Source organism: Notolepis coatsorum, assembly GCF_963971535.1.
Source record: "Notolepis coatsorum genome assembly, chromosome: 4".
Classification (NCBI taxonomy): Eukaryota; Metazoa; Chordata; class Actinopteri; order Aulopiformes; family Paralepididae; genus Notolepis; species Notolepis coatsorum.
The window spans coordinates 175,075,513-175,095,060 of record NC_140168.1 but is presented as its reverse complement, the minus strand read 5'-3'; the positions used below and the strand labels follow the sequence as shown (position 1 = coordinate 175,095,060).

Sequence of the window (19,548 nt, the reverse complement as noted above, 5' to 3'; positions counted from 1 at the left end):
TAGAAGAGGAAGAGGAGGGATATCAAGCCCACCAGCACGAACATACTTTGGACCAGGAGGCCCAGTACAGCCCCGACCTCAGCCCCGAGTCACTGCACTACAAACCCCCGACCCAACTCAAGGGTGAGTTTGACGTACAGTCAGCACCGAGGAACAGCACCTGGGGACCCGGCCTCTGGTACCCACCAAGTACTAACCCACGACCACCCGTACGGGGAGACTCGCCCAGGAGGCCTCTCCCCCTACGCTCATCGGTGTCCCAGCCATCCATGGCATCTTACCTTGGCACACCGACGTTCCCAGACTTTACGCGCGAGGACAGAGCACAGTACACAGAATTACGCATGTGTTTAGAGACTATAATGTCCGATGTCCACGACAAGTCGTACAAATATGCCATCCTCCTCAAGCATCTCAAGGTGCCCAGAGCGCATAACATAGCGCTGGCATATTCCAACTCAAGCACCCCATACTCCGCTGCTCTGGTGGCCCTCGACGCGCGCTATGGACGCATATGGGATTACGTGATCCAAGAAATACGAGATATCGACCGCCTCCCCCCAGCCAAAGACAATAGAGCACTGGATGACCTCTCTATCAAGGTACAATCCCTCGTGGGGATGCTGGGGTCCCAAAAGGAGAAGGGGAGATATGAACTGTATGCAAATTCTAACGTGGAGCGATTACTGGAGAAGCTCCCTCCAGCCCGTCAAGAGCGTTTTCGGCGGCAGAAAGACCACCGTGACCCCAACGGCCCAGAACCATCCCTCCTAGACCTGGCTGCTTTCCTCGCAAGGGAAGTTAGCAGTCTACGACTGGACACATTTGTGTGGAGTGGCTCTAGCCCAAGAGATGGACCGCGGAGGTTCAATGATAACCGCCGGTCAGTGACAGTTATGCACCAGGCCGAGTCAGTGCCGCAGCACAAGAACCACAGCACCCCCCACGTGAAGGGAAAGTGGAAGATTGCATGCCAGTACTGTGAAAATGAACATTGGCTGTCTCAATGTGACACCTTCAAGAAGCTGACCGCTGAAGAGGTGAGTCAGTGGATCAAAGCCAACCGCCGCTGCTTCCGCTGCGCGCGCAGCCATATGGCAGCTGAGTGCCGCCTAAAGAAAAGATGCAGCAAGTGCGACGGCGCCCACTTGGAGGTCCTGCACGACAGCAACAAGAGGAGACCCGTACCCCAAAGCAGCTCGAGAGTGAACGTCATGTACATAGACCCTGCGAAGAGCGGGAGCTCCCGAGTGCTCTTGAAGGTGGTCCGAGTGCTCCTAAGCTACGAGGACAAGGTCATGGACACTTACGCCGTCCTAGATGATGGGTCAGAAAAGACTCTCCTCCTCGCATCCGCCGCAGCCCAGCTGGGTCTGTGGGGTACCGAAGAAACAATGACAATCCGTACCATTAGAAGAGACCTAAAGACCATAAAGGGTGAAAATGTCTCCTTCACGATAGCAGCGGTCGAGCAGCCCGAGAAGCGGTATAGCATTACTAACGCCTTCACCAGCCACGACATAGGCCTGTCACTCGCTGCCTCTACACGAGGATAAACGAAGACGACACCACCCTCTTGCAGCACGTCGAGAGGCTATGGACATTAGACGCGATGCCCTTTAAGAATGAAAAGAAACTTGTTCGCTCAAAGGAAGACACTTATGCCATAGCCCTCCTCGAGCAGAAGACAAAGAGAGTCGAGGTCGACGGAGTGATGAGATACGCCACTCCACTCTTGAGGCGAGAGGGGATGCCCACCCTCCACGCCTCAAAAGAAGCGACAGAACGCTATCTACTGAACACCGAGCGGCGTCTAGCCAAGGACCCCACTCAAGCCACTGTGTACCGCGCTGAGATCGACAAGCTGATCACAGCGGGACACATAAAGAAAATTGACAATCAAGAGGCCGACCAGACGACTGAATCCTGGTACGTGCCCCACCACAAGGTCCACCACAACGGCAAGGATCGCATTGTATTCAACTGCAGCTACCAGATCGGACTACAGAACCTGAATAAAGAACTCTTGCCCGGCCCGACACTCGGCCCCTCTCTCCTCGGCATACTACTACGTTTCCGCCAAGACAAGGTGGCCATCAGCGGCGACATCAAAGGGATGTTCCTGCAGGTGCGACTAGTGGAGGAGGACAAGCCCCTGCTGCGGTTCCTATGGAGAGAGAGGATCAACGATGAGCAACCATCCATCTACCAATGGGAGGTCCTCCCCTTCGGCACCACATGCAGTCCATGCTGTGCTACATTCGCACTACAAAAACATGTGACAGAAGACCCTGAAGCTGACGAGGAGGTCAGACAAAGTGTAGAGAGGAGTTTCTACGTGGACAACTGTCTGCAAAGCGTCTCGACGCCAGAAGAAGCCGAAGCCCTCCTGCTCAAGCTCCGCGCCTCACTGATCAAAGGCGGCTTTGATCTCCGGCAGTGGGCCAACAGTGACCCTCAAGTACTTCGCAGCCTCTCCCCAGAGACAAAGGCAGCAAGCAGCGAGACCTGGATGGCGACCACCCCAGGTGAAGCACAGGAAATGACATTGGGCCTAGTCTGGCGCTTCAAAACAGACTCGCTCCATTACAAGCACACACCCCTGACCCCGGAGCAGGGAAGGTCGACCCCTCTACCGACCACCAGACGGAGCGTATACAGAACACTCGCAAGTCAATACGACCCGCTGGGGTGTATCCTACCTTACACCACTCGGGCGAAAATGATTGTACGAGAGCTGTGGGACAAGGAACAGGGCTGGGACGACCCCATACCTGACCACCTAGCTTCCACCTGGAGAGAGTGGGAGAGAGAACTCAGCTCGCTCCAAAATGTGAACATACGCCGGAGCTACTTCCCACCCACAGTGCGGCTGGAGACGTGCCAGATGGACCTGCACGTCTTCAGTGACGCCTCGGAAGTAGCCTACGGTTCGGTGGCTTACTTGCGGGCCCGAGAGGAGGGAGGAGAAATACACACAGCCTTCATCCTGGCTCGCTCAAGAATAGCCCCCCGCAAGCAACAATCGATCCCGCGTCTAGAGCTCTGCGCAGCTCTGGTAGGCGCGCAACTCGCCACGTTAATCCAACGTGAACTCACCATCCCGGTGCAAAGAACAATCTTGTGGTCAGACTCCATGACCGTACTCACATGGATCCAGTCCGATTCTTGTAGATACAAGGTCTTCGTGGGAGTCAGAGTCACAGAGATTCAAGACCTGGTAGGATCAGCGTGCTGTAGGTACGTTGACACCAAACAGAACCCAGCCGATGTCATCACACGGGGGATGTCCCTAGATGACCTCACACGTCCCAATATCTACAGTGACGGTCCTGAGTTCCTCAAGCTCCCGGAGGAGGAGTGGCCTACCCCCACCCCACGGGAGGCTAGTCAAGAGGAGGCAGAGATCAAGAAATCTATGTTCTGTGGGCTGACGCACATCCCAGTCCCCACTGACCCTAACATAGACGACTGCCTAACCTTTGAGAGTGCGCAGCTAAAAACATTCCTGTGGCACCACCCTGAGGTTCCCCCCACTACAGACATTGACGCATCGAACTACGCAGAGGCAGAACTCCTTCTGCTACAGCGAGCCCAAAGAGACTCGTTTCCCGATGAGCTAGACTGCCTGCAGGGAACAAAGCCAATCCGTTCAGACAGCAGACTGCTCCACTTGGCCCCTGAGCGCGACACCCATGGCCTCATCAGGGTGGGTGGTCGTCTGAGACGGGCCCCGGACTTAGCGGATGACGTCAAGTATCCTATCGTCCTCAACAGCCGACACAAGGTCACTGAGCTCATCATAAAGAAATACGACGAGGATGTGCACCACGCTGGGGCAGAGAGAGTCTTCGCTGAGATCCGACGTCGTTACTGGATACTGCAAGGAAGAGAAGCATTACGACGCTTCCAGCGGACCTGTCTAGACTGTCGCAAGTGGCGAGCACAGCCCAGTATACCCATGATGGCCGACCTGCCTCCCTGCCGCCTCCGACTCGGCGAGAAGCCCTTTCACTCCACGGGCGTGGACTGCTTCGGCCCGCTCTACGTGAAGAAAGGAAGAGGGACAGAGAAGAGGTGGGGCATTGTATACAAGTGCATGACCACCCGAGCAGTACACATAGAACTCCTTCAGACCATGAGTACGGATTCATTCCTCATGTCCTTCCGGAGATTCACATCAAGAAAAGGAAAACCGTCTACGTTGTTGTCTGATCAAGGGACAAACTTCAAAGGCGGAGAAAGAGAGCTGAGAGAGAGCTTCCAGGCCATGGGCCCAGAACTTAAGACCCACCTCGCTCCCTATCAGATCGAATTCCAGTTTAACCCCCCGAACGCCCCTCACTTCGGGGGAACCTGGGAAAGAGAAGTACGTTCCATAAAGACAGCTCTGTACGCCGTGCTTGGGGCCCAGACCGTGGCGGAAGAAGTCCTCACGACAGTCCTCACGGAGATCGAGGGAGTATTGAACTCAAAGCCCCTCGGTTACGTCTCAAGTGATGTAGCAGATGTCGACCCAGTCACCCCCAACACTCTCTTGATGGGGTGGCTGGACCCTGCTCTTCCACAGACGGTGTACAGACCTGAAGAAGCGAACGGCCGAAGAATGTGGAGGTACAGTCAAATATTGGCTGACAAGTTTTGGAACAGTTTCCTCCTCCACTACCTACCGTCTCTCCAAACCCGTCAGAAGTGGGTAAAGGACAGAGACAACTTACAAGTGGACACAGTCGTTATGATCATAGACCAGTCACTACCCCGAGCTATGTGGCCGGCCGGCCGCGTAAGCAAAGTGATCACTGGTGCCGACGGGAAGGTCAGAGCGGCAGAAGTTATTGTCCAAGGGCGGACCTACACCCGACCCGTGGCGAGGCTGATAGAGTTGCCGAGGCTCCCTGACTCCCCTGATGACGATCATGACCCACTGACTTTGTAGATTGCCCTACTCCTCACAACAGACATTGAGCAGTTGACTGGACTATTAATCTGTCTCCCTTAACTAATTAGGTGCGGACTAATTAGGAGGCGGCTGTTGTGAAGGGCCAGATTAAAGCTGAGAATCTACCTTTATTGTTTATATACTTTGTATATTATTTATATATACACGGTATATCCCTTTACCTGCGTTCGAACCATAGTAATATTCGCTCTCCTTATTGGATAGCGCCCTAGGCGCCAGCTCGCAAGCCCCCAACGTCAGGTTCAAAGACAAGCTCAGGCATGTCGTAACATGCCCGGAGACAGCGTATTGATCCCAGACAAGAACTGAGGTCTGGGACTAGATAATCACTTAAGTATATATACGGCGCAAGGTGCGCACAGCAGCACTTCGTTCGTCTAAACAAGCAGTGTGGCAGTTCGTCTAAAGTCTGTCTGTGTGAAGTGAGCAACCGTGCGTTGAGAACATGTGCGAATAGAATGGTGGGGTGTCGGAGTTTGGTGCAGTAACGTCAAGTTCGACCTAGTTTAGTGTGAGGTAAATGGTCGTTCGTTTATTGTATGTCGTGCAACCCAGTTCGTTCGTGTGTAGCATCACCCGGCGGTTCGTCGTGTTTAGCTAGTGAACCTTAGCCAGGGTGTGTGGCCTAGGTACGTCGCCGGCACCCGGGGAGGCCTAGTCGGAGAGCCGTTGGACATGTGCACAGGAGAACCAGCGGCGGCGATTGCAGAACCATTGCTGGTTGGATTGTATTGATTTGGAGCGTGTTACCCGGAGAAGAGCATCGTTGATTTCCACTATCGTTTGGGATTCAACCTCGTGAGGATTGCACTCGGGCTGGCCTCATGGACAGAGGCCGGCTAGCTGTCATCATTGCTATCGAGCATTTATTTTGGATTACAGTTATTGCTTTTGCTGCTGATCGTTGGATTTACAAGGACTGACTTCTGTACGTGGAGTCCCTTTATTCTTCATTGAATCAGACTGAGTATCCGAACATTCCTTTATCCTCTAGAACTTACAACTCTGAGAGGAACCCAGTGTCTCCAGGCGGTACCAGCGTTGCCTTCTATAATTGCTATTATACGCCAGGTGGCGTCAACCTAGACCCATCGTAGGAATCCTGCTATTCCCAGTGACTCATGCTACTGACTGACTTTATGCATATTCTTCACCATACAAGCGCGACCCTAATTCTCATTCTGTAACCTAATGTTGCATAATAATAAAATACCCTCAAATACTATTTCTTTGTCAATGCCGTGTTCTTATGAGTGTTCACCATCTATATTCGATGTACTGTCTGGCCAGTAATTAAGTACATACCTAGCAGTGGTTTAATCTATCACAATCTTTAATACAGTCAGGGTATTGTAACCCCTCAGTTACAGTTTATTTATTTTTGTTTTGTTTTCAATTCAGTTTCCAGAGTGGGTTAGCTTTGTCTTTATCCCTTGAGTTTTTATTAGTTTCAGTATTTGTTTTAGTTGTTTGTGTGATATGAGGGGTATTCAGAATAGGTATTGTGTCATACAAACACATCACTTTGTGAAGGCAATTGACTAACCGTCATGTAGACGTCTCAGTCTCTATAAGTATCATGCACCAATGCCTCCCCATGGTTGCCGTGGTGACAAATTTGACCAAAACTAAAGACATTTTCTGTATATTTTCATTCTATTTTGGTTAGTCTTGTAAGTACACTATATCGTTCCAGTTAGTTTTCGTTGTTTTGTTTTGTTTTTTAAGGTCTAATTTCATTTGAGTTAACTATAATAACCTTGGAATGGCCACACGCAAGAAGCATGTGTCAGTGCTAGAGCAAACACACCAAGCATGGGGTTGAGAGAGAGGGAGAGAAAGAGAGAGAGAGAGAGGGAGAGAAAGAGACAGAGAGAGAGAGGGAGGTAGGTCGATAGATAGCCACAGAGAGAGATATGGAGAGAGGGAGGTAGGTCGATAGATAGCCACAGAGAGAGAGAGATGGAGAGAGGGAGGTAGGTAGATACAGTAGATAGCCACAGATTAAATATAAACCAAATGAGAGGACATCACAGATTTTGATCCCGACACTATTATTATTTTTTGGGCATAGATCTCCCTCTGAACAACAGAAGTATACATTTCCGATTAGTGAGTGGGAGGGTGGCGCAAGTGGAACAGGTTTAAACGAGAACTCCCTAATTCCTTAACAACGAGACCAGACATGCGTGTGGCAGCAAATATTCTAGAGATGCTGAAGATATTTTCTTTATCTATCTATCTATTTTTAATACATATTCATACATGCATGTTACACACAGCATGTTACACACAGCATTTTACACACAGCACAAACCCATGTGTAACGTGCACGTGCGTATACACAGAGCTTTTGTACTCGCTCTAAAGGGATTAGCAGTACATGATAGTCAAATGCCTCAAGAATAAAAAATCTGATTGAGTTTCCCATTTACAATTATGATTTTGAATCCCCAAGTTTAAGTTTCAAGTTTCTTTAATAGTTGTCATACAGAAGTACAGAATACTTTTATACAAAATGCTTCTTACTGTTACGCTCCAGAGACTGTGCTAGACAAGATAAGTATCAAATAACATAGTATAGCATGTAAATTAGAAGTAGAAAATGAGGTCACAGTGTTCAGTATAGACATATGTACAATGTTCGATGCAGAATAGACGTAACTGAGTTACCATATAATATACAATATACTATGCAGTGTACTAATATACAATACTATATAGTGCAAAGCAGAAATGGGATGAGGTACAATTTAGGTACAATTTACAGTAAGGTGTACGAGTTGTAGTGCAAATCCTTTATCAATAAATATAAAGTGTGGGGAGTGGGTGCTACAGTGTATTTGTTTAAAGTGAGTGTGTGCGTGTGGATGTGTGTGCTATGTGCGTTTGATGGTTGTTGTGTAGTGTTCATTGTTCGTTGAGCAGCCTGATGGCCTGGGGATAGAAGCTTCTTCTGAGTCTTTCTGTGCTCGCCTTGAGACTCCGGTATCGCTTGCCTGACCGCAGCAGTTCAAAGAGGCAGTTGTTCGGGTGACTGGAGTCCTTAATGATTCTCTTAGCCTTGCCCCTGCACCGCTTGTTGTAAATGTTCTGGAGGGTGGGGAGCCCCCCTCCAATTGTGCGTTCGGCTAAACGTGTCACTCTTTGTAGTCTGCTTCGGTCTTGTGCAGTGCTATTCCCAAACCAGGAGGTGATGTTGCCAGTCAGGATGCTCTCTATTGTACATGAGTAGAAGTTCTTAAGGATCTTCTGACTGACTTGGAACTTCCTTAGGCGCCTGAGGAAGTAGAGGCGTTGTCGTGCCTTCTTCACAACACTGTCAATGTGTGTGGTCCATGTCAAGTCCTCGGATATGTAGGCTCCGAGGTACTTAAAGCTGTTCACTCTCTCAACCGGTGCCCCGTCGATGCTGATGGGGCTGTAGTCCTTGACCCCCGACCTCCTGAAGTCCACAATCATCTCCTTTTGTTTTGCTGACGTTCAGGGAGAGGCGGTTTTCCTGGCACCATCCCGCCAGGACCTTGACCTCTTCCAGGTAGGCCCTCTCGTCGTTTGCAGAGATCAGGCCCACCACCACTGTGTCGTCAGCAAATTTGATGATTGTGTTGCTACTCCGCTGAGCCACACAGGGAGTAGAGGAGGGGACTCAGAACACAGCCCTGGGGGGCCCCTATGTTGAGGGTGATGGATGAGGAGGTGCAGTTGCCTGCTCTCACCACCTGGGGTCTGCCCGTCAGGAAGTCCAAGACCCACTGGCAGAGGTCATAGTTCAAGCCCAGGTCCCTGAGCTTGGCTATGAGTTTGGAGGGGACTATGGTATTGAATGCCGAGCTGTAGTCGATGAATAGCATTCTCACATAGTTCCCCTTCCTCTTGTCCAGGTGTGATGCTGCTGTGTGCAGCACATGGGCTATGGCGTCCTCCGTGGACCTGTTGGGGCGGTATGCAAATTGCAGGGGGTCCAGGTTGATGGGGAGGGAGGAGCAGATGTAGCCCTTTACTAGCTTCTCAAAGCACTTCATGGCTATGGAGGTGAGAGCTACCGCCCCAGATCATGAAAGACCTCTGCATATTGGTAATGAGGGCTGTTAAATTCAAGGGCTGAGCCATTCACCATTTTGATATATATATACATTTATTAATATATTATTATTATTGTTTTTTGTTTTTTTTGTATTTTATTTTTTTATTATTTTTTAAACAAACACATAAACAAACATGACAACACACGATAAGATATACAAGCATTAGTTGTCAGTGCACATCCAATGAAATCACATTTTAGTTAATTGTCTTATATAGGATATACCCCTAATACCTGTTATCTAAAAACCTACACACATATGCTCCAGCTCGTACCCCCCCCCCCTTCCGGACCCCCCATTGGATAATCCATCCATTTTCCCTCGCTCCTAACCAGACATTACCATTATATGCTAGCTTTTATTTTCTCCACCACTTCTAACCACAATGTAATTTTGGATTCATTGAGACCCAAAATTCTTGCTGTAGATATTTCTTGATAGATCACATCGAGATATGTAATAATCCAGACCTTTCGGCAATTTTTTTCCGGTTGGAACCATCGTGATGCTATCAGCTTTTTAGCCACTGTGATACCCTCTTTAGCTGTGGATGTACTGCACACTCAAAAACATCATTCAGCAGTAGTACAGAGGGGTGTACAGGTATATTCCAATTTAAGAGGTTTGATAGTTGCTGGGTCACCTCTTTCCAGAATATCTTAACTGGTGGGCAGTCCCAGTACATGTGCATAAATGTCCCCTCGTCCCCATTTGTACATAAGGAGCATTTGGAGTCTTGTATAAGACCCATTTTTTTTCAGTCTTATAGGAGTCAAGTATGTCCTGTGAATATAGTTAAGATTGATTTGTTGATGGTCCGGGTTCCTTGATGTGAATCGAATATTTGCCCAGGCTTCTTGCCAATCAAAATCACTTTCCAGGTCTGGTATATCCCTCCTCCAGACGGAGTCTAGGTGGAGGGTTTCATATGAGGACGTTAGTAATTGATGATAAAAATCTGAAACAAAACCTCTTGATGTCTCTCTTTCATAGAAGAATTTGTGGTATCTGTGGTGTACAATTGGTATATTTAATGGAACACCGTGAGCCTTCAAACATGCCAATAACTGTGCGTAAAAGTAATATGTGGACTTGGCGAGATAATTTTTTTTGCGTATTTCATTGAAACTACAAAAACCATGTTTATTGAAGACGTCTCCTAATGAGTGTATGCCTTGCTTTTCCCATCTAGGGAATCTTATAGGTTGTTTTTCTATCCAGAGTGCATTGTTATTGAATAAGGGAGTATGATTATGCCATTTATGTAGGGTAGAATCCTTTTTTTGTGTTTCGCGCCATATCCGGATCGCATGAGTGATTATGGGGCCAAATTTCCGTTCGCATTGCTTAATTGGTAATTTGGTGTATACTATGCCCTTCAGCTTATGTGGAGCTACTATATTTTCTTCTAAATTTCTCCAGGATACTAATGCTTGGGGATCAAACCATGTTGTTAGTGGTCTTAAAGTGTACGCCTTAAAGTAGTGGTAGAAATCTGGAAATGCCATACCTCCGTCTGCTTTGTTTCTCTGTGCGGTGGATCTTTTTATACGTGGTGGTTTGTTATTCCAAATAAATTTGTATGTGGAGGAGTGTAATTCTTTCCAGTAACCCTTTGGAGGGGGTAACGGTAGCATTGAGCTGAAGAAGTTGATTCTAGGTAGGACGTCCATCTTGATTATTGATATACGTGCCTGTAATGAGTTTTTAAGTTTCGACCACCTGACAAGGCTCATTCTGATAGTGGCTTTGGTAAGTCAGATCACGCATCCATCTTTCTTTCACCAAAGTACAGACAGAGAATTAAAAGTACTCCCGTAGTCTCGCGAGAGGTGCAGAAATGGGATGTGACGTCAGAGGAGACGATCCGGTCAGTGTTTCACCACACAGACTGGAATGTGTTCCGCGACACAGATAACATTAATGTCTACACGGAGACAGTGCTGGACTATGTTTGTACTAGGGTGAAAGAAACAATCCCCACTACCAAAATGAAAGTTTACCCAAATCAAAAACCCTGGGTAGACAAATCCGTCCGTGAAGCTCTGAGAGAGCGCACCAAAGCATACAACGACGGCCTAGAGGCAGGCAACATGAATGACCACAAGGTGGCGCGATACAACGTAAGGAGGACAGTGTCAGAGGCCAAACGACGCTACAGGGATAAAATTGAACTCCAGTTTGAACAAGCTGACTCTAGAGCTATGTGGCAGGGGCTCAAAACGATGACAGACTACAAAGGCGCCTCCCTCAAACTGAACAGTGACATCTCCTTAGCAAATGACCTCAATACCTTCTATGCGAGGTTTGATGCTGGTAATAACAACACCAGCTCACAAGCCTCGGCAATGGGGGGGGGGGTCGGCTGCTGATGGAGGCGCAGTGTTCAGGGTAACAGAGCATGAGGTGAGGCGGACCTTTAAAAAAGTGAATATCAGGAAGGCAGCAGGTCCAGACGGCATCCCCGGCCGCGTCCTAAAAGTCTGTGCCGACCAACTGGCCCCAGTATTCACTGACATATTTAACCTGTCCTTAGAACAGGCTGTCATCCCCACCTGCCTGAAGAAGTCCACTATTATCCCTGTACCCAAAAAATCCAAGCCTGCTTGCCTCAACGACTACCGCCCTGTAGCTCTCACCTCCATAGCCATGAAGTGCTTTGAGAAGCTAGTAAAGGGCTACATCTGCTCCTCCCTCCCCATCAACATGGACCCCCTGCAATTTGCATACCGCCCCAACAGGTCCACGGAGGACGCCATATCCCATGTGCTGCACACAGCAGCATCACACCTGGACAAGAGGCAGGGGAACTATGTGAGAATGCTATTCATCGACTACAGCTCGGCATTCAATACCATAGTCCCCTCCATACTCATAGCCAAGCTCAGGGACCTGGGCTTGGGCTATGACCTCTGCCAGTGGGTCTTGGACTTCCTGACTGGCAGACCCCAGGTGGTGAGAGCAGGCAACTGCACCTCCTCATCCATCACCCTCAACATAGGGGCCCCCCAGGGCTGTGTTCTGAGTCCCCTCCTCTACTCCCTGTACACACACGACTGTGTGGCTCAGCGGAGTAGCAATACAATCGTCAAATTTGCTGACGACACAGTGGTGGTGGGCCTGATCTCTGCCAACGACGAGAGGGCCTACCTGGAAGAGGTCAAGGTCCTGGCGGGATGGTGCCAGGAAAACAGCCTCTCCCTGAACGTCAGCAAAACAAAGGAGATGATTGTGGACTTCAGGAGGTCGGGGGTCAAGGACTACAGCCCCCTCAGCATCGACGGGGCACCGGTTGAGAGAGTCAACAGCTTTAAGTACCTCGGAGCCTACATATCCGAGGACTTGACATGGACCACACACATTAACAGTGTTGTGAAGAAGGCACGACAACGCATCTACTTCCTCAGGCGCCTAAGGAAGTTCCAAGTCAGCCAGAAGATCCTTAAGAACTTCTACTCATGTACAATAGAGAGCATCTTGACCGGCAACATCACCTCCTGGTTTGGGAATAGCACTGCACAAGACCAAAGCAGACTACAAAGAGTGACACGTTCAGCCGAACGCACAATTGGAGGGGGGCTCCCCACCCTCCAGAACATTTACTACAAGCGTTGCAAGGGCAAGGCTAAGAGAATCATTAAAGACTCCAGTCACCCGAACAACTGCCTCTTTGAACTGCTGCGGTCAGGCAAGCGATACAGGAGTCTCAAGGCGAGCACAGAAAGACTCAGAAGAAGCTTCTATCCCCAGGCCATCAGGCTGCTAAACGAACAATGAATGAACACTACACAACAACAACCACCAAACGCACATAGCACACACATCCACACGCACACACTCACTTTAAACAAACACACTGTAGCACCCACTCCACACACTTATAGCACACACCCACTTTAAACAAACACACTGTAGCACCCACTCCCCACACTTTATATTTATGGATGAAGGATTGCACTACAACTCGTACACCTTACTGTAAATTGTACCTAAAATTGTGCCTCGTCCCATTTCTGCTTTGCACTAGATAGTACTGTACATTAGTACACTGCATAGTATTGTGTATTGTATATTATATGGTAACTCAGAACATTGTACATATGTCTATACCGAACACTGTGACCTCATTTTCTTCTTCTAAATTCATGCTATATTATGTTATTATGTTATTTGATACTATCTTGTCTAGCACAGTCTCTGGAGCGTAACAGTAAGAAGCATTTTGTATGAAAGTATTCTGTACTTCTGTATGACAACTATTAAAGAACTTGAACTTGAACTTGACAAGGTCGTATTTGATTTTGTTTTGGATTTTATGTAATTGTGCTTCACCGTTTGGCTTATGGTGGGGAATATCTCAACTCCCAAACATCTAAATTGTTTTACCATCTGTATCTCTTTTGGAAGGGTTATGTTTCTTTTTGCAGGGGCGTTAAGTGGGAGGAAGGCCGACTTCGGCCAATTTATCCTAAATCCCGATAGATCTCCAGATCTCTTATTATTGTTTTTTATACCTATTCTTATGTCTGCACTTCATGCATTATTTTTATTCTGTCAACTGTATACAAATGTTATACCTATGTTCATTTTATACTATTTGCTGTGAGGCACTTTGGGCTGCGGTCCATGTGTGAAAGGTGCTAGATAGTTATTATTATTTATTATTATTATATTGTATTTTTTTTTTTATAAATGTAAGCATTGAAATGTCTGTAAAGTCTCGACGACATTGAAAATGAGGGTGACCTCAATTGTCCTTTGAGAATAAATAAAGGTTTGAATGAATTATACAGCAAAATGTATACAGGATGTTTTTGCAGTACATCAATTTATACGTATTTGCATGTATCACATACTGGTTGCCATAAGAACTAGTTCTTAGTAGCATGTCAGTGCTTGTCCAACATATCTTAACTATTACGTTGTTAAAAGAACACGCCCTACAGCCATATGCATGCAAACATGACAATACTCAATCTTGAACTCCCTCTGTCTCTCTCTCTCTCTCTCTCTCTCTCTCTCTCTCTCTCTCTCTCTCTCTCTCTCTCTCTCTCTCTCTCTCTCTCTCTCTCTCTCTCTCTCTCTCTCACACACACACACAAACACCTCCTAACCAAACCAGAGAGAGCGCGAAAGGAGGGAGAGAGGAGAGAGAGAGAGGGGAGAGAAGAGAGGAGAGAGAGCGAGAGAGGAGAGAGAGAGGGTGGGGGGGCAGATATACAGATACTGTGTAATTTTGTTGAGTGATGGCTTTACCTTAGAAAAGCAGAGATTTAATGCTCAGAATGGGCTGAGAGTGGGAGCAGCTTTAATTAAAGGCCGCATCAGTGATCCAAACATAAACAAAGGGATAGACCCCATAACCAAAACACAAGGAATAAGTCTAGTTTGCCATGAACAATGAACATTGAGTGCTCAGAACATTGAACTGTCCACACACAAGCACACATGAACACACACACGACACGCACACTGTGCACGCTCACACACGAGCAGCCACTTAACACTTTAACATGAGCGGGCACACACTCATGTCGCACACACGCACACTTATGGCCAAAGGAAAGGACACTTTAAATTAGAATAACAGGAACAGTGTATTGCACTACCAAAGCTAACTAGCATGTCCCACATGCTCTGTAAATAACTATGTACAGATACCGAGATGTCACTCCATGTTACCTGCTACCTGTTACTGCACAATGTTGTTTCCTTCTTTTGATTCTATTATATGTACCACTGTACTGCACATCGTTGCGGGCAAGACCACCCGCATTTCATTGTATACCTGTATGCCGTGACAATTAAAACTCTTGACTTGACTTGACTAGTTTGATTGACTTGGCTCTTGATACAAGGACTAATATAGGCAAGAGGTTTTTATTGTATTCGCTGTAATGTGTGGCTGTAACCGGTTATGTTTATAAACACTGGAGTAAGACAGATCTATATTCTGATTTACAATGGGTTAATAAAGTTACAAATTGCGTATTTACCATTGATATATAGTCAACTCTGTATATCCCTTACACTGATACGGCATCAAAAACACAGGACGGGGCTTTGTAATCAACTGCCTGTAAAACCTGACTGACAAAACAAAAAAGGTGTGCTGCTGTTGAACGTGACTCATCCACAGTTCCACCGAACACGCCTGTTCACATCTATGTGGCACACAATTTATCTCGTTTCCACTCTGTTTATTTTTGTCTTTATAGATCCGATGTCCGTTTCTGGATGCTGTTCTATACACAGAGACGAAATTATGATGAATTGAAAATGGGGGACCCTGATGTAAACAAGACGAAAGTCTTTCTCTGGTCTGCATCCCCTTAACAATTGTGTGTATTGAGCTGTACTGTATTGTATTTTGTACCCATTCTGCAATCTGTTAATACAATTTCCAATCAAACCCCCCCCCCCCCCCCCCCCCCCCCCCCCCCCCCCCCCCATCCCCGAACGCTCGTTGACAGTTGTAAGGAGTGAGAGAACGAGTCGTATACTCACCTTTAAATCAACCGAATGGCAACGGAGAGAGAAACGGAATCATCGACGTCTGGGCCAGTTAAAAGAACGCTGGTTCTAAGCTAGCGGCGAGGTTGGTCTTTCTTCCTCTTCGGTAAACTCTCTCCTTCCCCCTGTAACAACTCTCACTCTCCTCTCTGTCCCCCTCTCTTTCCCTCTCTCCGTCTTTTCATGAAGCTGTCATGCTTGTCAGAGCATGTGGTGTAGAGAGGAAGGTGTGTCTCTCTCACCGGGCCTCTGTCTCGGCACTGTCAGTCAAAGTGTCCCACCTGCACCATTCCTTAGTTAGGACATCTGTCTAATGTAGATTACATGGCAGCCACAGTTATAACACACACACACACACACACACACACACACACACACAGACACACACACACACACACAAAATTATCATCATAGATAATACATTAATAATAACACAAAATAAATATAAATAATAATAATAATAATAATAATAAAACTGTATTTATATAGCACCTTTCATACAAGAATTGCAGCTCAAAGGCGCGGCCGGGTAGCACAGCAGACTAAGCGTCTGCCTCAGGGGCGTAATTATGGGGGGGGACACATGGGACATGTCCCCTGCATGTTTTCAGAATGCAGTTATTGTCCCCTGCACGTTTTTACCATCCAAAACAATGTTACACGATAATAAACTGTGACGCGACGTGATCCTCCCACGCATTACACTTCCCCAGTGAGAGTCCTCGCTGTCAGGTGGAAAAAGAAGCGGCTGGCTGACTCTGCATGTATCGGAGGAAGCATGTGATAGTCTTCAGGGCTCCCTAGACCGGCAAGTGGGGGGGGGCAAATGCGCGCAATGACCAGGAAGGGGAGGGGGAATTGGAATTGGCATAACGACTAAATTGGGATGGGAGAAAAAGGAGGAGAAAAAAAGTAGATAAAAAAAAAAGTATTGCAGCTCAAAGTGCTTCACATCTGTAAAATACGGGCATAAAATGAGTACAAAATTGGCAGATCAAGAGCAATGCATAAAGTGCAGACATAAAATAGATAACAGCTAAACAGACAATGATGCGGTGTCAAACAATACAAAAATAAAAGAAACGGCATAGCATTCACCCTACGAAAAACATTAAGGTGTTAGTGCTCCATCAAAATCAGGTATTCTACTTGGTTTAATAGCTATAACCATATAACTAGATGGTGCAAGGTGGAGTCTCCAGCGTAGTTCATCGGCGGCCATCTTGTCACAGGCAGCACGCCCACTCATAACATGAATGTCTATGGTGCATGTACTATTGAAATAACCATAGCATGCTAAATTCTCAACCGATTTACAAACAGTTTGGTTTATTATTAACATTATTAACATCCTATGATTCAGGATGCTTGGACATGTTGAAATTATTTTCATAAAAGTCCATTATAAGTATGCAGTATGATAACTACATCTCTGATGTTTATAACAAACCAAACCGTTTGAAAATCGGTTGAAAATTGAGCAAGCTGTGGATATTTCAATAGTACATGCACCATAGACATTCTTGTTATGAGTGGGCGTGCTGCCTGTGGCAAGATGGCCACCATTGTGTCAACGTCGGTCCCCATTTGCCAGCAGCGCAGGTGAGTCATCTAGCTGCAACTTCGTGGGCTATCAGCGGGGAGGGCGGGGCTTGGCTTTGGGGCACCTCCGTCACTCATGTTTAGTTGAATTAGGCTTGCGGCACCAGGAACCAGGAATTCATGAGCATTTCTGGAAATAGGGGGTATTGTTGTAATTACTCATGTCTGCGTTGTATGTCGTAACTCCGCATGTATCATCTGATTTGGCTCAGACTTGAATAGTGAATAGCTTCAGCCAAGGATCAGCACTGTTTGAATAGATAGAAAATCAAGGGTGTAGGTGTAGGTCGATGTCAAATGAGCTTTGGTGTATAGGTCTACTGTATAGTATACTGGCCTATGGACCAAAAATTCAACCGACAAAGATTTCCATCAGTGGGATGCTGAGTGGGGACACAAGATGCACTCGAACAACACAATATTAGGAGTTTCCTCAGTCTACTCTTCTTTTTTTTCATATGCATTTTTTTATTTCACTTTCTTTTTCACACAAAACAAGGCTAAACTCAACACAGTAATAATAATAAACAAGACTTCACAATACAACAACAACAACAAAATGACAATAAATAGAATACAAATAATAAAAAGCTGAATAAAACAGAATATGAAAAATAATATAAACATAAAACTACATCCAAAGACATTTCACAAACAAAAACAACAAAAGGCTATTCTTCCCCCATTCCCACCCCAGGACCCCTCAGGACCAGCACCCCGATCCCGCCTTGCCGCTAGATTGTGGCCTTCACTTTCTCGGCCACTGAGGCCTCAGTCTTCTCTTCTCTTGTTAGATATTCATGACTGGAGGCATGTGAAGAATAGCTCGACATATTCTGCAGCACGGCTTGGTCGGTCGTCCATACTGACACAATTGGTAGTGTCAGCGGGTGGGAAGCCGGTGGGGTGGGTCCCTGGTCGTTGTAAACAGCGACTCCTACAGGTCGGTCGGGGCGCCTGCTCAGCGAGGAAGGGATCTGGGTGAGGTAGTGTGATCCTCCCACGCATTACACTCACCCAATGAGAGTTCTCGCTGTCAGGTGAAAAGAAGCGGATGGCTGCCTCCACATGTATGGGAGGAGATATGTGATAGGCTTCAACCCTCCTTAGACAGCAAGTGGGGGGAAAATGCACGCAATGACAAGGGGGGGGGGGGGATTGGCATAATGACTAAATTGGGATGGGAGAAAAATACAGAAAAAAGGAGGAGAAAAAGCGAATCCGCTTCAAGGCCCTCGACCTGGCATGCCGTGCGGCAAAGGGAATCGCTCCCGCCTACCTCCGGTCAATGGTCTCTAACTACACACCCTCAAGACCCCTACGCTCTCAACTTCTGGCCGTCTCAGACCCACCCCTATCCGAGCTCCGGGAGGGTCATCAAGGAGAAGCCACCTATTCTCAGTCCTTGCCCCACAATGGTGGAATGAACTGCCCACCACAGTTAGGACAGCCGAAACCCGTCCAATCTTTCGCCGTCGTAAATGTAATAATAATAATAATAATAACCCTAACTAACCTTACTGTCATGCACTTGTCCTAATATACTAACCTACACTGTAGGACTCACTCAACACTTTGATGAACATTGTTACTCAGCTGATAGTTGTGCCCTTCCCGATGACTTGTCATACAGAACTTGTAAGTCGCTTTGGATAAAAGCACCAGCTAAATTACTAAATGTAAATGTAATGGCCCCCACAATCCCGGGGCATATGGCCCTGAGCCATCGTCTTGTATCCCATCCTGCGCTTGCAGTTGTTCTTAGTTCTATTTATTACTTGATTTCGCTATTCTCTTATATACTCTGATTCTATTCACACATATATGCTTACTACATGTATCTATTGCTATGTACGCCCATCACAAACACACAAACGCCTGTCCCCGTCTCCCTGTCTCCCTGTGAGTGGATGTTTCGTGGTGATGACCGGAGTGGTGGACATCCTGTGGTGATGGCCGGAAAGATTGATTGATTGATTGATTGATTGATTGATTGATTGATTGATTGATTGATTGAAAACGTTATTAACAGATTGCAGAATGGGTACAATACAGTACAGCTCAATACACACAATTGTTAAGGGGATGCAGACCAGAGAAAGACTTTCGTCTTGTTTACATCAGGGTCCCCCATTTTCAATTCATCTGGACATATATGACATACATGACATACAGATAGACAGTACTGCTACATCTATACATTTCTGACATACCAGATTTGCAAATACAGTACTGTTTGTGATACAAAAAGAGTCCAGAAAAGGGAGTATATACATTTGACGTAAAAACTGTACATTGGAGGAGGTTGGGTGGGGTTGTGGGGGGGGGGGGGGGGGGGGGGGGGTTAGGTAGGGAGGGGTTGGGGGGGGAACACTGTACAACTGT

At 47.0% G+C, this 19,548-nt stretch overlaps 1 protein-coding gene across 2 annotated transcripts in view; it reads right to left on the bottom strand.

The window, feature by feature from the left end:
* ltb4r2a (leukotriene B4 receptor 2a) overlaps window positions 1-15,723 on the bottom strand; it is a 39,356-nt gene extending 23,633 nt beyond the window's left edge. For both annotated transcript variants that reach the window (XM_084312679.1, XM_084312680.1), the window contains exon 1: window positions 15,556-15,723. The gene's annotated coding sequence lies outside the window, so the exon portion shown is untranslated. The remainder of the gene's footprint in view (window positions 1-15,555) is intronic.
* Window positions 15,724-19,548: the final 3,825 nt, after the last annotated feature.